Below are 24,366 nucleotides of genomic sequence, written 5' to 3' on the forward strand. Positions count from 1 at the left end.
TGTTTATTGCTATTTGATGGTTAAAAATAACATGAATACTAGCCCATAAAAAATTGAGTACCTATTAAATACTTAGGATGGTGCTGCAAAGATTAATAAAAAAAAAACTAAAATGCCTAATCGATGAACCGCCAGACGCTGAAAAAGTATTGGTAAAATGGTAAAAAGATTAGTAGGTGGAGTTTTTGGTGGTTTCCTTGGAGAACCGTTAGTCAAAACCAAAGACAGAGACACCGGCGCAAATAAAAAAACATTTAAAGAAATGAAATTCAAATGAATTCGTTCTCGGTTTTTGGCATATATATACAGCGGAGTCGGGACCATGCCCTCGGGCCCCCCGCCCACTTAAATTGCGTGCCACGTTGAAAGCATTCATTTGCAGCCAGACTCCCCGAGAGATATTTGTGCGTTTATGTGCCACTGGGATGCGGCGAACTACAATTAAATTTGCATTTGTATGATTTTTTCCTGCCGTTGTGAATGCCGCGGGTGAAATACCTCGGCGTAGGAAACATTTATCACTGCTATGGGGTCTCCAACTCCACCTCCGCCACCAACTCAACTTAACTCAACTCAAATGGCCAGTCCGACTCGAAACGCACAATAAAACTAAAACGTTTATAATTTCATATGAATTTCTTGTGGCGGAGCTTGCAACTATTAGCCGGGACATGCAATTGGCCAAAAGAGCGATGAGGGAAGGGTAGCAGAATTCAGACAGTGAGCCAAGTCAGGGCCCAACTTAATCACAGGTTGGCCAGCTGAATGGCCTAAACGAAAATGCTTAAATTTAATGACATAAATATATACGCTGAGCGGGTTAGCACGGCGAAAAAAGTCGTTATTGTACTTGATCAGAATAGTGAATTAAGATAACCTCGATTTAATTCAATTAGAACTGAAATACTAGGCACTTATTGGCTTTTTTTTAAATATTTGTAAGCTAATTTTAAAATCACTTCTTGGTTACGCGTAAACGTTTAATTAAAGAGGTTAAAAAAAGATTTTACCATTATTCAAATATAATGCTTGCTGCTAAGAGGTCTAACAAATTAAGAATAGACTTTTGCAAAAGCTATTTTCAAGGGTTTTTAAAAATGTTCAGGAATAAGCAACTAATTTTGTATCCTTTTTTTTAACAACTTAGTTAGCAGTAATAAGAACATAAAATATAATTTTTTTAAAATCAAATTTACATTCTGTTACTAAATATAAAGATCTAAAAAAAGTATAAAGAACCAAAAATTACTTCAAAAAAATCTTTAAAAACTGGAAACATTTAAAACAAGACCTTATTTAAATTCTCGTGATATTTACTATAAAATAGTTCCAATAAGTGATTAAGTGAAATTTAAAAGTTTAGAGTTCAAGTAAATAAGTTCTGAAATAAAAATCTTTCACATTTTTAACTGTGTACAGATCTCATCAGCTATGGCGGGTGGATATCCGTCGGCCTCCCTCTTCTCTTAAGGAAAATGCTGCTCATCTGGAGAAAATCTTGGAAATATTTATCAATCTGTCACGGCTTGAAAGCCCAGCCACGGAGGATCTGCAAAGCAGGCAGCTGTCCATTTCGGGAAAACGAGTTGCGAGTGGGAAAAGGTGTGCCGAGATTGAAAGGGCGGTTGGGCGACCCACCACCACCCTTCGGGGAAATCGCTTATTGCGCACTTAAGGGGCTGCCGGAGATCCCGTTTCAAGGATCTATCCTGAGGCTCGCCAACGCCACCCCGTGAGGCGGGACAAGAGCGGCTGCTTCTTTCACTGCCGGCGGATAAAGAGGTCCCCTTCCTACTCCTCCCCCTCCCCCTCCTCCTCCTCCTTCCACCCCATACCACCCAACCCGAAAACCCAAGCGAACCCAACTCCTTGCCATCATCCTCCCTCTTTAGAGTCCCTTGGTATTTGCGCTGCGCAAAGGACACAAAAAACTCGAAGAAGGGAAGACAGACAACGCAGCTGCGCCTGTTAATGAACAATTTAACAATCTTTTGGTTACTTTCCAGTCTTTGCCGCTGTTGCGCAGTTTGGGAATCAGTAGAAATAAAAAAAAAAAAGCTTGCCAGCTGGCTCGGGACTTGGCATTTGATGAGCTTTGTGAGTGAGCGGAACTAATTTCCATTGTATCGAAGAACGAGGGAAATAGATCTCACCATTCCCTTTTTTTTTTCTAAGTATCCCACAGCACTCCCTTCCATTTGGCCTATCTATAAAACTATCTTAATCTCAGCATAAACACTGATACATCATCATCGTCAAGGCATAAACTTCAATTCAAGTTCGCTGCCTAAGTCTTTCGATTGGCAGCTCTCAGCATAAATTATGTTTATTTTGGGAGACCAAAGGGAAAGAAACGGAGGATTACACACGCTTTTAAAGACTCCCACAAGCAGGAGAATATTGTTTGGCTACCATTTGCCACTTGGCATAAAATTAACTGTTTATTCAAATAAAAAATTAAACTATTAAATGCGATTGGAGAGCGGAGAAATGAGCTTCGGACGCATAAACGATTAACATACACAAGGGGCACAAAACACACACGATGGCCACCAAAAAAAAAAAAAAAAAAAAAAAAAACCGAAGCGTTTCAATATATGTATAAAGCTGATCAATAAAATATAACAATCATGCGATCAAAAATCTTTCACAAAATACTTGGGGCCCCCATTCACCTGTAAAGTGTGGGAAACCATAGAAAAGAGGAGAGCGCGCCAAAAGCCAAAGAGCCCAAAAAGAAAACGTTGAAAATTCAAATTAGCCCGAGACTCGTAAATAAAAGATATTATAGCCAATCGGGCAATAAAACCAGTTAATCTCTAAATGTGCCGAGGTCTGTCCCAGTCCCAGTCCCTGTCTCTTACTTCGACTCCATCCCATAGAGCGACTCGATCATCTGAGGAAGCCACTCTATCCGAGCTCATCAAAGTGGTTCGGCCTACATCTGGGACTTGGGGTCCGAGGTTTTACGATCTGCAACCTGCCTGGCCATGGGCAAAATCGGTTAGACTCTGAGGCGGGTGTAGGATGCTCCTCTGGTAGCTGTTCAAGCCCCCCCTCCCCTCCCCTCCCCTTTGTGATTCTTCAGCTTCTGCTTCTGCTTGATCATCTTCTTGGCAATCAAATCAATTTTATGCCGCTGTTGCACTTTTTATGGCATTTCTAACACACAAACCACACGATAGCCCCATTCACTCATTCATTCACTCGCTCACTCACTCATTCATTGATGACCAGAGGACCGCAGACCGGAAGCGAGTTACTGCCCCAAAGGGGGGTGTGCGAGGGAGGGGGGAGGCCAGTGATTACCAACAACTTAAAGCTCGGCCACAAAATGTTGCATTCGGATTGGGTTATTAAGCCATTTAAGCGACGTGAGAAAATGCTGACAACGATTGGAAAAACATATTTGAAGTACACTTGGATTTGCAATTTTTACCACAGAAACAGCTCAATTTGTAAATTTATAAGTAGTGAAGAAATTTTCAATTTAATTTTAATTATGTACCCTAAAAGAGAATCATAAATTAATTGTAATATTGTAAATATTAGCTACTTTTTAACTATCTCTGAAGTTGTTATATACATTTTCGCCATCATAAATAAATTATACACCAGCCTTAAATATTGCTAATAAATAAATGCTAATTTTAAAATATTTTTTGGGGAACATAAAAAGTGTTTTTACGACTCGATTTAGGTTCAAGGTTTTACCCCTGCCAGAATTTAAAAAATAACCTACTTATTTCCATTATTTTTTCCATATGCCTTAGAATAATAGGTTCAGAGGATACCCTAAAATATGTATAATGAAATGAAAACATACTCTTGTCAATAAAGGGGTTAAACAATTTCCAAGAAAAATACAAAAAAATAGAAGAATGTTGCCCTTCTAGGTTTTAAACCCTTATAAAATAAATTGTAAATATATGTTAATGTGCTAAATATTCAGTTTTTCTATTTACGGTGGGAAAAATATGTTCTGGGCTAAATTTACAAAATATCAGTTTTAAGATCACTTTTTCTTAACCTACATTAATTTTTCCTGCGTGTAACAGTGGGTTTCTAGAAGAGAAACGAGGCAACAATGGTAGAATCACTTTGATTTAATGACTACACTAAACCTTTATCGGTGGCAGCCTAACTAACAACAAAATCAATTAAACAAACTCAGACAAGGCAATTCAAGAGCTGCGTATGTTTAGAGAACACAAAATTGGCTTCTGTCTACGCCTTCCAGCCATGTCGTTAAACTTTGTTTAAACATTTTTTTTCAAGACGAATCCCAGGCGACCTTCCCACTTCCTCAGCGACTCAAAAGATTTTCATTAAGACAACACTTTTGTGAATGAAATGGAGTCGCACCCGCAAGCCGCCAACTTCCCTCACCTCATCAGAAAAGTAAAGGTTAACTCATCTCATCGCTGTAGGTAAATCATTCGAAATTTGTCTTCCAGCGAGATCTTGGCCAAGATTTCGGGGCGTGCGCGTGATTTAAGCTCATGTTGGTAGCACAAAACCAACAAACAATATAAAAACTTCAGAAAAAAACATACAAAACAACTTCAGCAATAGCAACTCGTGTGTTGGAGGAAGTGCAAAGTGTTATGATAAAATCTCCAAGCTGTGCCAAAAAAAAAAACAAAAAACTTTAGAAAAATGAGCAGCAAGAAAGTCTTAATTGCTTAAAAAAGCCAAACAGACGGGACAGGTTATGATAGATCCCAAAACATGCTTATAGAGAGGGGCAGCTTCTGAGGAAGTTGGGTAAAAATTGAAATGCCTACGAGCATATTTTTGGGTTAAAGCGAAGAAGCTTTCTTATTGATTTTTGTTTGAGGGTGCCTGAGAATTAATGATGCCACAATAAATAGTAAATCGTCCATTGAATCCATAATCGTTTGATTGAGTTTAATTTGCCATCATCAGTGGCATCATCAATCAAACCATGTGAGGCAAAGTCAACTTTCCCAGAAAGCTTTTTTATTTCGGGGACAAAAAGAAGGGGATTCCCTTCGACCATTACAATAATATCAAATGCATATATTTTACCTAAGAAGATTTGTTCCAGTTTTAAGTGGGGAAGAGTCATTAGTTAATTTCTTTATTTTAAGAAATTCTGGGAATTTTAAAGTTGCTGGAACTAATAAGATTCTATAAGCAACAAGATTTCTCTGCAGATCATAAAGAATGTACTAAGCAAACAAATAATAACACTTAAATATTTTATTGGAATTTTTAATTATTTATATATTTCTTGCCATGATATTTGATATATTTTCTCTTTACAGTTTTGTTCCGTTTTTTGGTAGAGTTATTATCCGTTTTTCTGATTAAAATCCAAAGCAGCTGTTCGGTTTTAATCATGTGTCTGCTGTTTTTCCTGAAGGCGCTTATCCGTGGGAATCTCAGAGGTGAGAAACCGAGCATTCGCATGCAAATTAGATTTTTTAATTGGCGCATAAGCGGCGACATCTCCGCCTGACCCCCAGAATAACGCCCAGCGAGAGTATCTGGCCCGATCTGGGCTTTTCTTGCGGATCTCCTCTGATCTCCTGCCGTTGGCGTCACCTCAAGGTGCTGAGATGTCATTCGCTTTTATGGTTATTGCGACGGCAGCTGCTGCAGTTGTGTTGCTGCTGCTGCTGTTGCTGCTGTTGCCACTATTATGTTGCTGCTGTTGCACTGCGAGTTGCTGCTGCAAATGCAAATTGCGACTGGCATTGGTCGCTCCGCTTGGGATGTTGGCGTTTTTGCGTGCTTAATTGAAAATTGTGTTTCGGCGCTTCTAATGAATGGGAAAGTCAAAGACGACAACGCACTGGCGGTTGCACAGGAAAAAATGAATCTCCAGGTTTAAATAAACATTAAGGTTCTTATAACTAATCGGAAAATACTTCCTTACAAGATAAATAAGAGTTATTAAAAGGGTTGAACCGATTAAAATGAATTTGAAATTATTTTTGCTATTTGGCATTATTATCACTTCACTTTTAGACTAACCTTAGATAAAAGAAAGCCATACAAAATTATTAATCCAAACCAATTTACTTTAATATAAAACTAAAATAATACAAATAATAATATAATATTGCAAAATTTTAAAATTAGGAAGTGCTTCTTTAAAACGAATTAAATATTCCAGAAAACTGTATTTAAGAGAGTCTTTGCCAAATAAAAATTTAATAGCTAATAAGCTAGTTTCAAATGTTTTTGATTTTAAATTTCAAATAAGAATTAGGTGATTGTCTTCGAAACCTATGTTTTATTTATAAGAAAAACATATCAGTTTACACTGAATACGCTTTGTTTAATGATTTTGATTTAAAATTGAAAAGAAACGGTGAACGCTTATGAATCCTATTTATAAATATGCATAAAGAGCTCTTATGAGCTTAAACCGAATATTTAATATTATCGATCAGCAGTTATGATAATTTCGTTTGTGCAGATTTTGCTGCCTTTTTGAGAAAACTTTTTCTATTAGAATTGAAGTTCTCAGCATAATTTTAGACCCCCTGCTTTTGCCCTGTGTGCCCTCCCATTGCGATCTGCGACTTATTAATGCCGATTAAAAGGCTGCGTCATGGGGGAGGGACGGGGGGCGTGGCAGGATGGGCCAAGGAGTAAAAAGGAGCAGCAGGAGTCGAAAGAAAACTTCCGCCCGAAGGGTGGTTCGATTTACTTGGGTGGATAAGGACTGAAGTCCTATGTTTCCACTGCCGCAGGCCACAAGAACACAAAATCTCGCCGAGATCTTGACTGGGCCGCCTTTTGTGCGCGAAGACGTTCGTCGGAGATTTCCCGCCAAAAAACGTACGGGGGTTGCACAACGGGATTTGAGATCCCGGATGGTCGGTGGTGGTGGGTTGCGATCGGGTGGGTTGCCGATGGGTTGGTGGTGGCGGCGGTGCTGCTGGGGTGGCGCAAGGACAACAATAAGGAGCCTGAGTCTGAGCCTGAGAGGGCGAAAAATAACGACGATGACTGGGCCAAACCGTGGGAAGATTTGCCGCACAAAAGCAAAGGAATCTTGCTGCGAAATTCCCTTGCAGCTGCACTCAAATCGCATTGAAATCACAACAGATCCGAGGCGACAACTTTTACCTTGATTGCCAATTCGAGGGGTTTTTATTTATTTCATCTCATTTTCGGGCGTAGGCATCGGCGACACTGAAATGTACTTAGCGTACTTATAATTGTTGTACTTCCAAAAACTCGTACTTATGCCGAACATAAGTTTGTTCGACTTAAGGATACCATTTATTAAAAAAGTAATGTGGTACTCATAAACTTTTAAGTTTTAATGTTATTTAAGAATATTAATGATCTTAGTAATTATTGGGTTATTTATGTTGCGGACACAAGTCAAGGCTAAATAGTTTTCTTTTTATTATAATATCAAATCAAATTACTTAAATAAGACACAGTAGATAATTAAGATAGTATGGATTTGATAATAAAAGCATTTGTATATAGATGTATTTTTAAATTACGTAAATTTAGTCATTCATTTAAACCAACTTACGCTTAAAAAAAAAAAAAATAATACCGCAAAAAAGGAATTCATATTTAAATTCAGATTATCAAAGTTATTTTTAAGGTTTATTAACATATGTTAAACATAAACATGTGTCGCCAAAGATTCAAAAGTAAGTGTTTATAAATAGCTAACTAACACAATAGTTTGATGCGATTAATTTGTTAATATGAGGGTAAAATCTTTCGCCAAGCAAAGGTTTACATCAGCTTGAAAAATAATACGCCCTGTTGGCCCGTAAAGTAAATGTCGCCAGCTCGACGAACGACTTAATCAACAAATCAGCGGTGACAATCTGCGGATTGTGTTGGCTGCTGACTTCCCATATCCCCCTACCCTCCCCCCTGAAAACACCTTCGCTATCGCTATGGATATATCTGTCTGATCGCCGATCTCCGATTTCCGATCACTTGGCCTACACCATTTTGGTTTCGTTTCTTTTGTCGCTGTCTCATTTCAATAACTCATTGTTGTTGCTGCCTCACACAGATACATCTGCATATGGCATATATATATATGTATATGTATATATGATATAGCATATGGCATATAACTTATAGCCGAACACCTACGTTCGGTGGCTTTTGGCTCTTTGCAGTGCTTCTCTTTCGAAAGACCCACGAATTTTGTACGAATCGCGTAAACGCGTTTATTTTCCCTGCCCACAATCACACACACACACTTGCGGAGTTCCTGGTGTGGGTTGGCTATCAGTGTGTGTGTGTGAGTGCGCCACTATTCGTTCATTCACAAATTGTGTTGTTGCTGCCTTGGCATGCTTTTGCCGTTTTTTTTTCTCAATTCGGATTTGTTTTGTAAACACACACAGACACACGCACACACCTGGACGGCAGGGCACACAGATACACTTACTCCTCGGCAGCTGCGTCGCAATCTCACACACACAAATACAAGCGACAGAGCGCTCTCTCTCTCTCACGGTGACTGCATCGGCATTTCAAGTTCACATCGGTGAAGTTGTTTTGCCGGCATTTCTCACGAGAGCGAAAAGAGAGTTTCAATAAGAGAGAGAAAGTGTATCTGTGTGAGTGGTGTGTCTGTGTAGCGTAGGTGAGAGAGTTTATCCGTCGATTTTATCCGGACCTTCTCCGCGACTTGAAATCTGCCAGCTAAGATTTTCCTGTAATATAATTTGATTTAAAAAAGTCCTTATTTATGAATCATGTGAGCTACGAAATGTATATATAACATAAAACATGTTCTACATTAATTACATGGTCAGAAGTGCAAATATACATTTGTAGGCTCTTTATACTTTGGCAAAATTATTACTATTTCAAGAATACCTTTAATCATTAAAAATTAAATACCTTACTTTTTTTTAATTCTTAAACACTAAGTATGAACCATAATATATGCTAATATCAAAATAATTTCAAAATAACTCAAACCACAGGAAAATGTATTTAAATTGTCTTATTTTTATTAGATTGTGGTTAAGGGTAGACTAGGGATCTACAACAATGTAAGTTTTAAAAAAAGGAAATAATAATATCGGACAGAATATTGTCAATTAAATATTTATTGTCATTTAAATATTTATTGTCATTTAAATATTTATGCAGTCCATAATTTACATTTAAGGAACCCCAAAAAAGGTTGTTTAAATTGGTAAACCAAATCGTGTATTTTGGTATTTGGTTTATTTCTTTTTATAAAACCAAATGATAGAAAATAAATACATTTTAAGAAAGCTTTTATATTTGTTTAGAAATTGAAAGGTATTTTTCAAGAAAGAGTAGCTTTTGGTGACTCTTATGTCAAATGTTGTAGTAATGAGACCTGAAAAACAGCCAAGAATAGAGGGCAACTCCCCTTAGGATTTAACCCGTGGCTTTTCTTTACTTTTTCCCCCGTGGGACCTTGCAAAAGACACCCGCTTGGATTCCGCTGTCTTATCTTCGCTCGGCGGTGTTATATAACGCCAGTCGGTGGAAGTGGGAGGCGCCTATTCGGAGCTCAACTCGCAACTGGCGACCCAAAAGCGCCAAATGCAGCCGAGTGCCCCCATTGGCATAGAGTTTTGAGCAATTAGAAGCCCACGCAGCCATAAACAACAACTACCAAGGGGGCGGGGGAGTGGGAGGTGGTGGGGGGAGAGGCTTTGGGAGCAGCTCCCACGGAGAGCGAAAAGAAAAACTCGAGAAATCTACAATGCACGTGCTGCTCTTTCTCGCTCTCCCTCGACTTTATCCGGCGAATGAGAGGCCAACACTCGGCACACACACACACACACCCGCAGATACACTCTGCCTCGGTGTGGGTGTCTCTGCCTGTGTGTATGTGTGTAATTGGTGTCGCTGGCGAACGAGTGGCGATTCTACTCAGAAGTCAGTTTCTTGCTGGGCAGTGTCGGTTCAGGTTCAACGACGCTCCGCTCCGCACGCGCTGCCTCGAATTCTTCAGTGCTGCTGAAAAAGCAAGACGCGTCTTTTTCGGCCAAAAATCTTCGTAGTGCGTTTGCAGACTCCCGCCCCCACCCCCCGCTGGCGCTCTCTCTCACCTCACCTCTCGCCCCGCTCACTCTCTCTCTCTCCCCGAAGAGAGTTTCAGTGGTTGGTTTTCGATTCGGTGGTTCGGTTCGCTGCTGCCGAAGCTCTGCCGACGCCGACGACGACGCCACGTCGGGAAAACCAACCTCTTGCAGTGGAAATCTTTTCGTACGTTTTCGTTATTTGTTATTCGCACGTTGACGCGACGAGACCGCGAAACACGACAAAACTGCAAGCAGCAATTGCAACTGTAACGGCAACAGCGGCAATTATGATCGCGCGTGCAACAGCAATACATTAAGTGGCAAGCCCTTCAAATGAAATATATGTAACCCAAAATATCCAAAACTAAACTTGCCAAAATCAGTTAAAACCAAGTGAAAAGTGTGTGTCTTACAACCCATTAAATAATATAAATCAATTAAAGCCGAGCAAACAACACACAATAAGCCAAACACGCAAACGCAGCATAAGCACAAATAATACATAGAAAAAGTGTGATATTTTGATATTAGCAATTAGAGTTTACACAACGCAGCCTAAAAAATATTTGTTAAATGTGTTTGCCCCCCGCAAGGCAAAAATTGAAAATTGGATAATGCTTGGATAATTCCCCTCCTACAAAAAAACCAAAAAAAAGAAAAGGTGAGTTTGCGAGATCGCTCAATTTGCCGACGGCTTAGTCATGCGACCAGCCAAAAAATGAAAAAAAAAATAGTAGATAAACGCTAGCTCAGCTGTTTGGCCAAAATGTGTCAAAAGCTTAGCTCCAGTTACGAATAGATCGGTTTACCATAACGGCCTCAGCGTAATATCAGATCGGGCTATATGTGCAATCGATTGCACCCATGAATGATGGACTGGACTGATGAGTTCATATCAGCACAGGCCCCCTCCGGTGGCATCATCTCATCGCGTTCTCACTCTCATTCCCATTCCCATTTCCATTCCGAATCCGAATCCGATTCCGATTCCCTATCTATATTGACGTCAACAGCGACTTGACATCGCCGATCTGCAGATCGTGTGCCAGTGGCAAATTGACGCACACAAAAGCCAGTGATAGAGCCTGCCAGATAGAGTAGACATAGACCCTTAGCCCCAGTTCCAGATTTCCAATTTCCACAGTTCTCCAACAGTTTTAGCCGCGCGGGAATTTTAATTGCCCATCCTGGCCAAAAGCGCAGAAGCCCATCCCATACCACACTCTCTCTCTATGTGAACTATGCCAATTGTCGTCTACACCTGAGCCGCAGAACTGGCCGGCTAGCTGACAAATTTGTATGCACGCGCTTCAAAAGTGCAATATTAATTAATTCCAGCAACTCGAGACACGGCAGCAACATCAACTGATCTGTATGCAGCAGAAGTTGCTAGTTGCTGGTTGCAAGTTGCTGGTCGCTGGTTGCAAGTTGCTAGTTGCTACTTAGTCGAGGCAATTAAATCGTATGTCATTCATTGGTAATTTATACCATTTAAAGGCATGTCGGTAGTGATGATGAGTGGAGAAGGGGTTGCCAAGGATAGTTCTTAGCTGATGGTACCAAGATGTTTTACACACTCGCCCATTAGCATAGGCTAGGTCATTCTATCAGTCTCGTATTACTGAAACCAAAATTCAGTGCTTTGCTTTTGACCTGTCTCCGAAACGCCAAACGCTTGATCGATCGCTCTAAACCGATTCCGATTCCGATCCGATCGGCGATAAATGCAACTTGCCATGAAAAGTGCTGCCTTAAATGGGCATTAGGCTATTGCACATTTCTCAATATGTCGAGTGATTTTTTCTCTGCTCCTCCAACGCGGCTGACTTATACGCACCGCACCTTATATGACGAACGGCGACGTCTGCCGCTGTCCCACTGCATTTGGCATATAAAACAGTCGGATACTCGGTGGTTCACTCGGTGGTTTAGTGGTGGTGAAGGTGGCGAAGGTGATGAAGGTAGTGAAGGTAGTGAAGGTAGCGAAGGTGTCTCAGGTGGTTCGCTGGCTCCAGACTCACCCGCACGACGCCATTTTCAGACCCCAAAGTCAACTGCAATTTGCATTTTCCACACAAAAGCACTTGGAGCCTGGCTCCCTAGGTGAAACCCTCTACCCCACCACACCCCCTCTTATTCGGTCGATTTTAAGGTCCCTGGTTCAGTGGTTAATTTATTTCTGACACAGCCTTAAATTAACAATTTTAATACAAACAACAAAAGAGCGCGCATTGAAATTGAGACGTTGAGCGAAATACAAAAAAAAAAAAACCACACACACAAAAAATGCACACAATACAGAAAACAAAAAGCTAAAAAGGAAAAACATAAAATAAATTTACAGCAAAACAAAAGCGTGTAACAGAACAAAGGAGACGGGCTGAGGAGCAGTGAAAGAAGAGGAATGTGTAAAGTGAAATAAAATTCTGGCGCGTTAATTAACTTTAAACGATTGAAAACGAATTGATTTGGAGAAGCCATTTGATTTGGATTAGTCGTGCCCGGTTCAGAAGACAAAAACCAAAAAAAAAAAAAAAAAAAAATTGAAGGTGGTGGAGGTGGACCCTCGGCTCAAAGGGTTAAAGCTTTTGGCCCCAGAGTTGCCAAGCCGGGCTAAAATTAAAATTCAATCATCACGTGTGCGTTAAGAGAGACACACAATCAGACAGATCATTGGAGATGTTAATTGGAATGCGTTAAACAATAAAACAAAGACTGCGATGTCTGCCGCAGTTGCCAAGAGACTTAACACCTTTTGGATCTGCGGTTAAAGCCGACATCTTCGACATCTGATAGGGCCCACAATATCGCCCCTGGACATGCGTCGTTATCATGCATTTGATAAACGTTTTGTTTTTCATTAGAGCCCCGCCGCGGAGGAGTTGGTATACATTTTAAAGCGATATCGCAGACGGATCACACCCCTTTAATTAGCAGAAAGTTGATCTCTAGTTTCTCGGAATTTTCAATGGCCATTTTGTCTTATATTAAAGCAGAGTTAAAACTAGATTGATTTATTAGATATATAACTCCATTTTTATAACTTTGGATAACAAAAAGCCCATTTATATGATTAATTTACATGTCAGATATCAGTATCTATAATTTAAAAACATTATACACACAAACACACAAAGTTATATCAAAAAGTTACTATCAAAACAAAAACTCATCATTATTAAAATATAATTCAAGTAGTCAGCAAAGATTAGCTCGGAAACTGTGAATGCGATAAAAAATAAATTTTTGGTATATCAAAGTTATCTAACTTCCTCCCACTGCAATTTATAGAAATTCCCCTGAAGTGAGTTATACATAAATTTAAAACAAAATTGTTATCTTCGTAGCCTTTAAATATTCCCAGACTAACACCCATTTTATCAGTCGTTTTTGAAGTCTGGGGTTTGCTTTAGATAGCCGAGTTCCCATCGCGGGCATTATTTAATTTTATATATAAAATTTCTTTCTTTTTTTTTTGGCATATCAGGCAACCGCACGCAGTCCTCAATGAAATGAATTATTTTTCGGTGGGGCCACCGCCGCAGCACGTACTTGAAAACAACTTTTAATCTCGAGTAGTTTCAATTAACGTCATTGGACTACATAGATCGCTGATTACGGATTGAATGAGCATTAAAAGTATATATGAACAAGTGCGGAATTGTTGGGCTGGGTGTGAGTATTGAAAATAGAAACGAAAACAAAGTTAAAATCGTGAGCGGAGATTGCGCGATTGCGGCCACCCACCGCACACGGTCGGGTGTTATCGGCTATATACGCACATATAGCCCCCCGATCCGGTGGGCTATCTGTCCTTCGATTTACGTCACAGTCGCGAGTCGCAATTCATGGATTTCTCGCCTCGAAAACCCAATTCTATTTACCGGACGCCCACTTTTGAGTGGGTGGCTGGTTGGGTTAGGTGATAAGAATGGGCTTGATAAGCAATTGGAGTGGTCAGTGGGTGTGTGGATCGAGTTAGGAATTTTACGGGGCATTGCATAAAGCCTCCTGATTATTTCTGAGTCAGCGCCAAAGAAATACTCACAACGTGCAGATCTTTCGATTGTTGTCGCACCGTTTTTTTGATTAGGCCAACTCATAAAAGCGGAAAACCTGTTGCTCACCAACAGTCCAGTTTTCCACCTGAAAATTTGCAACTCGCTTTACTGGCCAGTCCAATATTTTCGCTGAGTTTATAAGCGCAAATGTCTGTCGCATAAAACTTAATTGTAATGTTTGTTTACGAGCTCCACTTGCCCGATTTCATTTCCAGACCGAAACCACCACCCCCGAACTAATGGCAGCCATAAATCCAGCGAGTATCTCAAATATGAATTGCACTTTAATTTCGGATCTTGTCTCCACGAGTGCCTAATTTATGTAATACCCCATACTGTTTGTCATTTCACTTGGCCCGGAGGAAAGTTCCTTCAAATTTGTTTTAAGTAAGCGACAGCGAAAAAAACCGAATAATAATAATAAAGAAATATCTTCATGCCAACAAATCCATTACAGTCAAGTGCGCGACAACAGCAACAGCAAATAAATAAAAATATCCGAGTATGTATGGACAGAAAGGCGGACGGACAGACCGCCGAGTGTGTGTGCGTGTCGAGTTAAAAAAATTAACCGAAATTTTATTAGTATTTGCGCAAGCGCAAGCCAAAGTCAACCTCAAATATTTGACGACCAGAGTTGACCAAAAGAGCCCGACTTTTCAGGGGGCGGGGGCGGTGTCGGGGTCGGTAGGGGAAAAGGGTAAAGGGTGGGCGGGGGAGGCATCTGCATTCTCCCAGCTCCGCAGACTCTCTTCTTGCGGGAAGAAATGGACCTGGTCCAGAGACCAAGCAAAAGACAATTAGAGTTGACACTTTTGTATTTTCGGTTTCTTTCTTTTTTTTTTTAAAGATACCTAAGGTTTCTCAGTGATTAAGGGAGTATTCTCATGTTAAAGAAAATATAAAAAGCTTAAAAAGATTTATATATTATAATGTATATATGTTACAAGCAAAATTCAAAGCTCTATCTACTATTTAGATCTTTCAAATTTACTTTTGTGATGCTGATATAACCAGTTTTTTATAAATTCTCCTTACTCCCCCACAAGTTTAATTTGTTTTTAAATAAAGATTTTGTATTTGACATTCACATTTATAAACAAAAATATTTATCGACTTGTCGGAATTCATAACAATAGAATAATCGTTATTGACTTCTTAAATAAATGTAGATTTATGGCTTTGTTTTTAATACTTTTAATAGTGACCAGTTAGAATCAATTAAGTGGCATATTGAAGTAAAAAATACGCCATTTATTATAAAGTATATCAATGCAACTGGAAGGTAATGGGAAAACTATTAGGATTTATAGCTACTCTTTTAAAAAGTAACTTTAAAATGATTTAAAATTTTTAAAAGTGTCATGATGCATTTCTTAAATACGCATTAAAGGGTGTCAAAAGGTTTTTACCTCTTTCATATTAGTTCCATCAACCCCTCCCATTTTCCACCTTTGTTTTAGCGGCTTCTCGTGATCCCTGGATGCAAGGGTCTAAAGAAGATGTCCGCCGGTCCAGCTCATCTCTGCTCAAGTCAACTCCGGTCAGTTTTTGGCCGAGGCTTAGTTGTGATGATGGCGTTGACGTGCCCAGGGGACAGTTTAATTTTCACTAGACATTGCCCACTTAAAAACCATTTTCACTTGAGACGTGACCGCTCGGCCAGATCTTCCTCTTGTTTTGGCCGTCTAACGTTCGAGTTGTTTTTGGTTTTGGTTTTTTTTTTTTCGGTCTTGGGCCCCGGAGTTTAAAGCCTTGGTCCGGGGGATCTGTTATTTATGGATCAATATTGACGCAGCAGCCGGGCAGGGGAGAGAAATATCTGTAAAATAGCCAGGCAACATTGTAAACAAAGTGTAAGCCGCTTTGTTGTTGTCTCGGGCAAACAACGACACCTCCCAACTCCCTCCACCCCCCTCCCCTACCCAACAATCTAGAGAGAGAAAAAAAAGTGTCACTAAAACATTTTTCAAATCCGATTTTTCTCCCTCAGAAACAATGAAAAGCGATCGATGACAATCACAATAGGGCAGGTGGAAAAAAAAATGCAGGGGGAGTGTCACGGGTATAACACTCATTTAATCATAAATTTGTCCCGCGATTATTTTTACAGTTTTCGCCTTTCTACAAATATTAAGTATCTGGCGAATGATTCCAATAAGTTTAGGTCTCAATGCCTGACTTATGGTTTTAGGCTTCAATCCGATGTTGGATGAATATGTAAATGACTTGTTATTATTATGTTTATGCATATTTCCAGCGGCTTTCGTCTAACAAATGTGTTTCTTGTTTGTTTATTTGTTTTCTATTTGACTCTCAGTTTTTTTTTGGTTTTTTTTTTGCTGGCACGTGTGTGCTTAAGTTGGACTAGTATATGCCCCCTTGTTGAATTTTTAAGTGACTTTAGTTGACCACAGGAAAAGGGAAGCCTGTTGAGTTCTGTGAGCTGATTTCCGCTTGCAATTTATTCGATGGCACAAAAAAAAAAAACAGAGCCAAACACCGAGGAACGCAAAGGGCTGAAGTTTCGAAATTCCAAGACGTTTTACCTTCCACTTGTCTCTTTTTTTCGCTGAAATTCACTTGGAGAATTTGTGGCAGCAGCAACAAGAGAAATGCATTGCCACAGAAACCACAAGGAATCGGAGGGCAGATTGTTTCTCACGCTCGCCCAAAAGAACGAGAAAGGATCTTTGCAGAGGAACGACACCCACGACAGGCGACAGGAGGAGATTCAGATTCAGATTCAGATGCAGATGGAGATGGAGTTGAAGATGGAAGATGGAAATGGAGAATCGACGGAGACACCCCATTCCCATTCCACTTGACTGAAAGAAATTCCTGAAAGCCGCTTTTCGACCAATAAAGTCTTATTATATACTCATCAATTCAGCAGCAGATAAAAGTCAAAAACTTTGAGATACGCTCACGCTGGATGTCGTCGATGCCGACTAAGGCACAAGTCAGATAAATTATAATTAAAGCAGACGAAGAAAAGGAGAAGACACACGGCAGACACACACGGATGGTGGGGCTCTGATGTCAGAGCGTATTTAAAATACGAGTAGAACCGCTTGCATTCAAAACGCCGACACCGACGCCGACGCCGACGCCGCCACACGACCCGAAACCAAGCCAAAACCAAAACCAAAACTCCAGGCCCAGTCAAAGCCGAAAGCCAGGCCAAAACCGACGGTTAAACAAAACAAATAAACAGCCAAAGAGGCGCAGACGTCGCATAGAATCGGGCTTCAGTCAGCGGCAAGAAAACACCTGTCAAACTGGTCCAAAAGAACAAACTGCGAGGGGCGAAGTCAAAACTAAAAAAAAAAAATATATAAAAAAACAAAGAAGAAATACACGGGGAAGACTTGGGATAATGACTTGGCAAAGGATGGATCCCAGAGCCTATATGATGACAATGATGATGATCGTGATTTCAGCCCAAAACGGATATGCATCATGAAAAGAGGCCCCCGAATCGAAGTAGAAACTGATTAGCCAGTTATTGATTTAAACGGAAGTTATTACGCAAGCTGCAGTTCCCTTTGATTAGATTAGATGATGCTGCAGATTTTCCCTTTCTTCCAGTCGACTAATTGCGCCCAAAGGTCTTTTCCCAGGCCCAAGAAAACCTAAGCAGGAAATGTCGGAAAAAAGGGGGGAGCTCTTTAAACGGGTGTCAGTTTGAGGGAGGGAGTTAACTATGTATTTCCCACAAATCCTTTCAATTAGCCAGCACGCAAAGCCAAAACCGAGTGCAAGGACAAAGTTTAACAACTTAACTGGTATTCCAAAGATACAGATACACTGGCGCAATCAAATTACCAAACTAATCGCATGCAAAGCGAACAAGTTGAATGTGTCTATGTGGGGATTACGTTGGTGGGAGTTCAGTGGTGGCTCAGTGGTGGCAAAGTGAAATGGAAAATGGAAAATGGAAAATGGCTGGGGGAAAATGAGAAAACTGGGGGACTTGGTGCAGTTTAAGGCGTTATGCAAAACAACTGCAATGCGTGCGTGTGGCAAAAAGTTTTCTGCAAAAGTGGGGGAGCTAACTGACGTACTGACTGATGGCGGGAGAGGAGCAAAGAGCCCAGAGCCCATGTGTTGTTCGAAAAGGATACCGAGGGAACTTGGGTCGACAGGCGACAGGAAGTGCGCAAAATGCCACAACTTACGACCGCATTGTGCTGCCAATGTGCTAAGCAGTTCAGACCTCTTAAGCTATCTCTTTCTTTCTCTCTTTTTTTTGATTTCCTTGCGTTTGTTACGCCGTTTGGCCAACAACTATTAAAGTTGTTGCATGTTTGGAGCTTGTAAACAAGCTTGTCGCTTCGGCCTATAAAGTAACAAAATATTATTAAATTAAAACTGAGAGGAGGGGAGTGTGGTGTAACTCCACCCACCGAAAACACCAATGCAGCTCTCTGTATCGCTATATTATATATATATATATGTGCAGGCATAATTATGGATTGGCTGGAGTATGGCGATGACCACGTCGACTGGTCATTAAGTGCCTGATGAGCCAAGAAAAAAGGGGCTGGGGAGTGGCACAGTAGCCAATGCCAAAGTGGCAGCCACTCTTCTCTAGGCGACCAGCAAGCTGCCCCTGGGCCGCATAAATAATTATTAGCAATTGTCTGCAGGTGCAACAGCAACTTGCAACTCGAAGCAGTAGCTGCAGCAGTAGCAACCTGCTTGGGCCACTCAAATTGCACACTGCAATTTGAGCATTTTTCGCATTTCCCCGCTGCGGCCGCCAAAAACAAAAGACTCAAGCAACGAACTCGACAGGATATACCCCTCGCTCTCGCTCTCTCTTTCTATTTATCTCCCTCTCTCTGTTTTGTGTTAATGCCCCAAATAAGGTTAGGGGGTGGAGGTGGCGGGCCACCCACAGACACCATCTTCAATCCACCAGGTAGCCAAGAAAAACATCAGAAAACCCTTTCGAATGCCGTAAACCACTCAAAAAAGTTCAGAGGAACTGGGGGGGTTTTTGAGGTAGGTAGAAATTATTAACTGACATTTTAATGATGATAATGATGAGGCCCCGTTGACGTTGCCCCATGCAACTGCGTCGGTGGCTAGACATAAAACCCCCCCTCCATTCCCCCCGCTTTCCTCTAAATAAAATACAAACAGGTAAGGCCGAGAGAAAATCTTGGCCAGGTTTGTTGATGCTGCATCGGCGTGATTTTTATCAGCTCAACTCGACTGGCGCCAGCTTCATTTTCAGGCAGCTGCTGTCCCTTCTTTTTGGGCAGAAGCAGCTCCATCTTCCCTCGCTCCCCCGCCCCCTCCCCCAAAAAAAAATAAGAATAAATAAATAAAAGAATTCGAATGGAGGAGTGCATAAAAGCTATGAATTTTAATTGATTTTTTTTTCGCTCTAAACAAAGCCCGGGAATGCCGTAGAAGTTGTAATTCATTTCAGCTTTCGTTGCGCTTGTAAAGATTCCCTTTTTGCTTTTTAACCCGCCTGCTGAAGCAGATGAAGCATGAAAATAAGTTTCGCGCTGCAGTGAGAGAAAATATGGGAAGTTCAGTAGGATTTACTATATCAGAAAAATATATAAAAATTATAGTCAACCAAAAGTATATGACCAAAATTTTACTTATATTTAACAATTTTAAAATATTTTTTACGCTTGTGTTCTTGTCTTTATCATAAACTATAAGTGGTGTTTAAGCTAAAAAATGCAATACATCAGTAAAACTAGATTTTAAACTAATAAATGTAATACATTTCCTCAGCTTAAAACCTACTTTTGCCCTAAACTAAATACATAAGTTTTTAATTCAAAATAAAAGTGCACCTTTAAGTCTTCTGTTATTTTTTTCTGTGTATTTTTCCCCTTTTTCCTTCCCCTTTTTGTGGCTAATTTCCGAGGCACCCACAATTCGCTGCAGCAGGACTCATTGTCAGTTTGGCGAGGCAGCGTCTGTTTGCAACATGCTTAATGTCATGCAACAACAGCAGCAGACGCAGCAGCAACATCAACAGCAACAGCAACAGCAGCAGCAACAACAACAACGCACTGTCACTGTCATGCATCATCATGCATCTTGGCGGAGTTACTTGGAGTCTGCTGTTTGAAAATTATTGCATGTCTCCGGGGCCGCAACTGCAGAGCGAAAAGCCAGAGGAACCTGCAACCTGCCAGAGGAGCAGGCTCCAAAGGAGACGACTCCCAGTGAGTGATGCGATTATCTGCAAGATTCGCTTATCTACGGTGATCCATCAGTCGCAGTCTGCAGTCTCCCGTCTGCTGACTGCAATCCTGTCCAGCCTTTGGCTTTCGTGCAGAAATGCAGATCCACAGAAAAAAAAAAAAAAACAGAGCCAAAGAAATGCGTAGCCTGCGCGGGCGTCCGCCTTATAAATTAGAATGTGAGCTGCGCATGCTCAGGTATCCAAGTATCTGAGGGATACCACTCAGTATTATGTGTGTGTTTTTAATTTACTCTTTATGGCCAGGCTCCCACGGTTGAGCGGCGGAGAGCAGAACTTGACCACCTGAGATGGCTTTTGGCCAGCACCCGCTAGCCAGAAGTTGTTGCCGGTGTTTTTTGCGGTTGCTGCCAGGAAGCTGACTTGGGGCTTGGTTAAAGTAAACCACAGTGGGTTGCCTTCTTCTCTTTTTTTTTTCGTTTTTTTTGTTGACTTTGATTGAAAGTTGACACAGCCAAGCGTTGAAAACCACATCCGTGGAAGGGGCCTACGCAGCAACAGCAGCAACTCTTGCGTCTCTATGCAAATGCAATTAGTTTTTGATTAAGTTGTAGGCTGCCGAAAAAAGCAAGAGAAGCTGCAGATTCGCCAGAGACACTGCAACCGAAGTACACTTAAGTGCTGAGCCAAGCGACAGACCGTTAAATTGTTGCAATTACCATTGCTAGTTGCTGCTGTGCCGCCGCCATATTGCTGGTAAAACAATATGCAAACTCGGTGTGTTAGAGTGGGTGTGTGTGTTGTTGTTTCTTTTTTTTGCAGCAGCAGCTATGTGGCAGCTACTGTTGCTTGGGGCAATTGTTTAGCACGCGCTGCTAATTTTGTGCCGCTGCTGTGTTGCTGTGTGTTGCTGGCGATGTTGCTGCCAGGCAGCAATTTCTACGTTGCATGCACGCCTCGTTGATTGTAGTAGGTGGTCACCCTCACATCGCAATCATTTTAATAACAGCTCTTTCGTTGGTCAGTCCGAGGTTCTATGTAATTTATGCCCACAGCTAATTGCATTTGAAAGTTTAACTGCAAAAGTCAAACGGTTTTCAGATATGTGCATGCCATAACCCAAAAAAGCTTGGTAGCCGGGGTAAAAAAAAAATACAAAATAAATTCCCACCGCAGCTCTAGAAAAAAACGAAAAATCTGAAATAGATTTTCCCTGTTGCGTGGCTCATTTGAAATTCGAATTTCAATAACGCACACAAAACGATGTTTATCTGGGGTTTCGGCTCGGATCGGTTTGGTTTTTTTTTTTGTTTTCTGTGAGTAGGCGTTGTCGAATAGTTTCCAGTGCCTTGGTCCAGTTCACGCACAAAGATTCAGATTTAAGATTGAAGAGGCCAAGGTTCGTGAGATAAGAGTGGCTTCTGGCTGTTGTTGTGGGTGCGATAAGCGGGAGCCAGAGTTTATCAGCGGACCCAAGTTGCGCAGCTGTGTGGCACAGATACAGATACTCACTCGCATATTGTGCCAACAAGTTTCGGTTTTTGGTTTTGGTTTTGGGCCGCATATTTGTTAAGGTCGCACAGCTGCTGGAAGTTGAAAACTGGTCACATTGCTGCTGGTCATATGCCACATGCAACCGCAACATGCCATGTTGCATGCCTAATTGCAACAGGTGGCAATCGACAGCAGCAACATGTCGCAGCTATGCCAGCAACATGCCAATTAGCAGACAAAACAAAGCACCCGCACTATTTAGATATAAAACCCCCTCCGCCCCTCCCCCTTCTCCCTATTCAATGCAAATCATGTTGACAATTCTTGTTATAAATTGCTTAAATAATTAGCAAATAATAGCCGCAATTGTCAGGTCCAAAAAAGGCAAAAGCCGCAATTGCAGTCTGACATTTGTTGGTTTTTATCGCCGTTGTTGCGGCTACTGTATTAATGAGCACAAAAAAAATAAGTATAATTTATTGAAGGCAATTCTAAACGCTTCCCCCATCAATCAGTTGCCTTCGATTGCCAATCAGGCCGCGGCTTTTTTTTGATATCTCTTTCTATAGCCTTTTTTTCGGTGACCGACACGCCCCCTTAATTTGCCCGGATTTGTGGGTGGTAACCACTGTTTTTCGGGGGGGCTAATTTTGTAACTAATATTAAAACACTTCAATCAATCAATGTCTTTCGGGTGTGTGCGTAGGGGGGAGGAGGGGAGGGGGAACCCCTAGCCAGGTAGCTCTACTAAAAGTTGGCTTAAATTTTCATTAAATCGCCAAGCAGTCTGAGAACCAGGCGATCGGTATTTGCCTAGACCATTAAATATTTATGAGCTCTCGGCTCGAGAGTTTTGTCCAACCTGCCAACTATTTCCAGCTTGATTAATGATCTCCAAGCTCGGCTGTGTTCTGCTTTAATTACCGCAGCAATTAGCAGCTGAAAAATCCGCTCTGCCAGCGAGCTGCCACAATTTGTCATAGCACATAGCAGCATCATCGCCAAAATCTTCAATCTCTAACCGCTTTCCACCCCGTTCTTTTCTTCTGTTTTTCCAGACTATGCCAGATCTGCAGCGATTGGACTCGGCCACCATCTAAATCAAAGAGGTAAGTTTAGCGCACCAGCTGCTGCAGCTTGTGCCTCATTTTATTTTTTTTTGGCTGCGAATGACAACCCTGGCCTGGCTGCTTTATTTTGCGATCGCAGCTCCACCTGGCCGGGCAACCTTCACAAAAAGCTGAAACGCATTTTGAATTTAATGCGTACGACGAGGACAACTCATGGGCGGGGGTGTGGGTGGGTTGGGGGGTGGTGTGCGTTGGATCCCCTTCGGATCGATCATGAGCGACCACTGGCTGTCCAACTTTGCCACAAGTCAGTGTCGTCTCTTGGCGAACTCGCATTTCGCCAATAATAAGAGATGGGATCAGAGAAGGCTATTCGATATTTCTTATTGACCATACTATTTGGTTTTGTTAAAAAACTTTTTTTTTAAATATAACTCTTTTTTTTAATCAAGAGCTATAGCATATCTAAGCATATTTCGCCATTAATAAGAGATAAGATCAGAGAAGGCTGTTCAATATTTTTCAATAACTATATTATTTGTTTTTGTAAAAAAATTTTTTTTTTAATAATTTTTAATTTTTTTAATCAAGAGCCTTAGCATATCTAAAAATTTTAATATTTACAAATCGAAAAATAAAAAACTATTGCGATTTGTTTATTAAAATATAAACGGATTACAAATCCAAAATATTTTAAAATATTGGTTTATTACAATGATTACATAGAAATAGATTGACCTCAAAAGGAATCATAGAGTAATACCGATAGCTTTTTGATATATTATTGTAATGTAAAAAAAAATTATTAAAAAAATTTTGTTGTTGCATGGAACCAGTAAACTATTGACTCCTTCGTGAGTGCTTGCAGGTATCGTGTTGCAGGTGCACCACTGGCGGGGGCGTCGTCTGAGCGACCTTCCCGCCAAAGGAATCGCCGAGTGCCATTGAAAGCGAGTGAGGCTGAGCACTGTAGACAGATTGCCAAGTTTCGTCTCGTACGAGATCGACCAAAAAAACATAAAAAATAAAGCGATTCGAGCCAGTGCAGCTGGACCTGGCCACTTTTGAAGATTAATTGCTCGCGACAGTCGCAAGTCGCAAGTCGCGAGTTTGCGAGGCTGCCCCCTGAAGCTGCTGCCTGATTTTGATGCTGCCTCCAAAAAGCTGGCAACCTGACCATAAAAATCGGCATTTGTTGGCAACACACAGACAAAAAATTAACATGACGTCAACGACAAGCGCACCAACAACAGCAAACAGCTCAATTGGCCGATTTTGACCGACCTTTGCGATTTGGCCTGGCCAGTGGCGATTAAGGCCAGAATAGCGTTCCACATGTCCGAATGTTCCAATGTCTCGATGCTGGCTAAGAAATCCATCGGCTGGCGAGAGATTTCTTTCGACACGCCCAACGTTTTGCTGCATGGATTTTTTGGGTGTCATCACATTCGCTTTTCAGTTTTTGCGTTCGACTTTTTCCACAATTTTTTGCTGGCTTTTCTCGCTTTTTTTTTGGCGCGTTT

General features: G+C 41.0%; 1 protein-coding gene across 1 annotated transcript in view; it reads left to right on the plus strand.

Annotated features, from left to right (window-relative positions):
• The first annotated feature begins 9,918 nt into the window (after positions 1-9,918).
• Positions 9,919-24,366, plus strand: part of LOC108051410 (zinc finger protein 697) — a 28,685-nt gene continuing 14,237 nt past the window's right edge. The window contains exons 1-2 of the mRNA XM_017133522.2: positions 9,919-10,698; positions 22,832-22,882. The gene's annotated coding sequence lies outside the window, so the exon portion shown is untranslated. The remainder of the gene's footprint in view (positions 10,699-22,831; positions 22,883-24,366) is intronic.

This window comes from Drosophila rhopaloa, unplaced genomic scaffold (genome assembly GCF_018152115.1).
Source record: "Drosophila rhopaloa isolate 14029-0021.01 unplaced genomic scaffold, ASM1815211v1 contig_163, whole genome shotgun sequence".
NCBI lineage: Eukaryota > Metazoa > Arthropoda > Insecta > Diptera > Drosophilidae > Drosophila > Drosophila rhopaloa.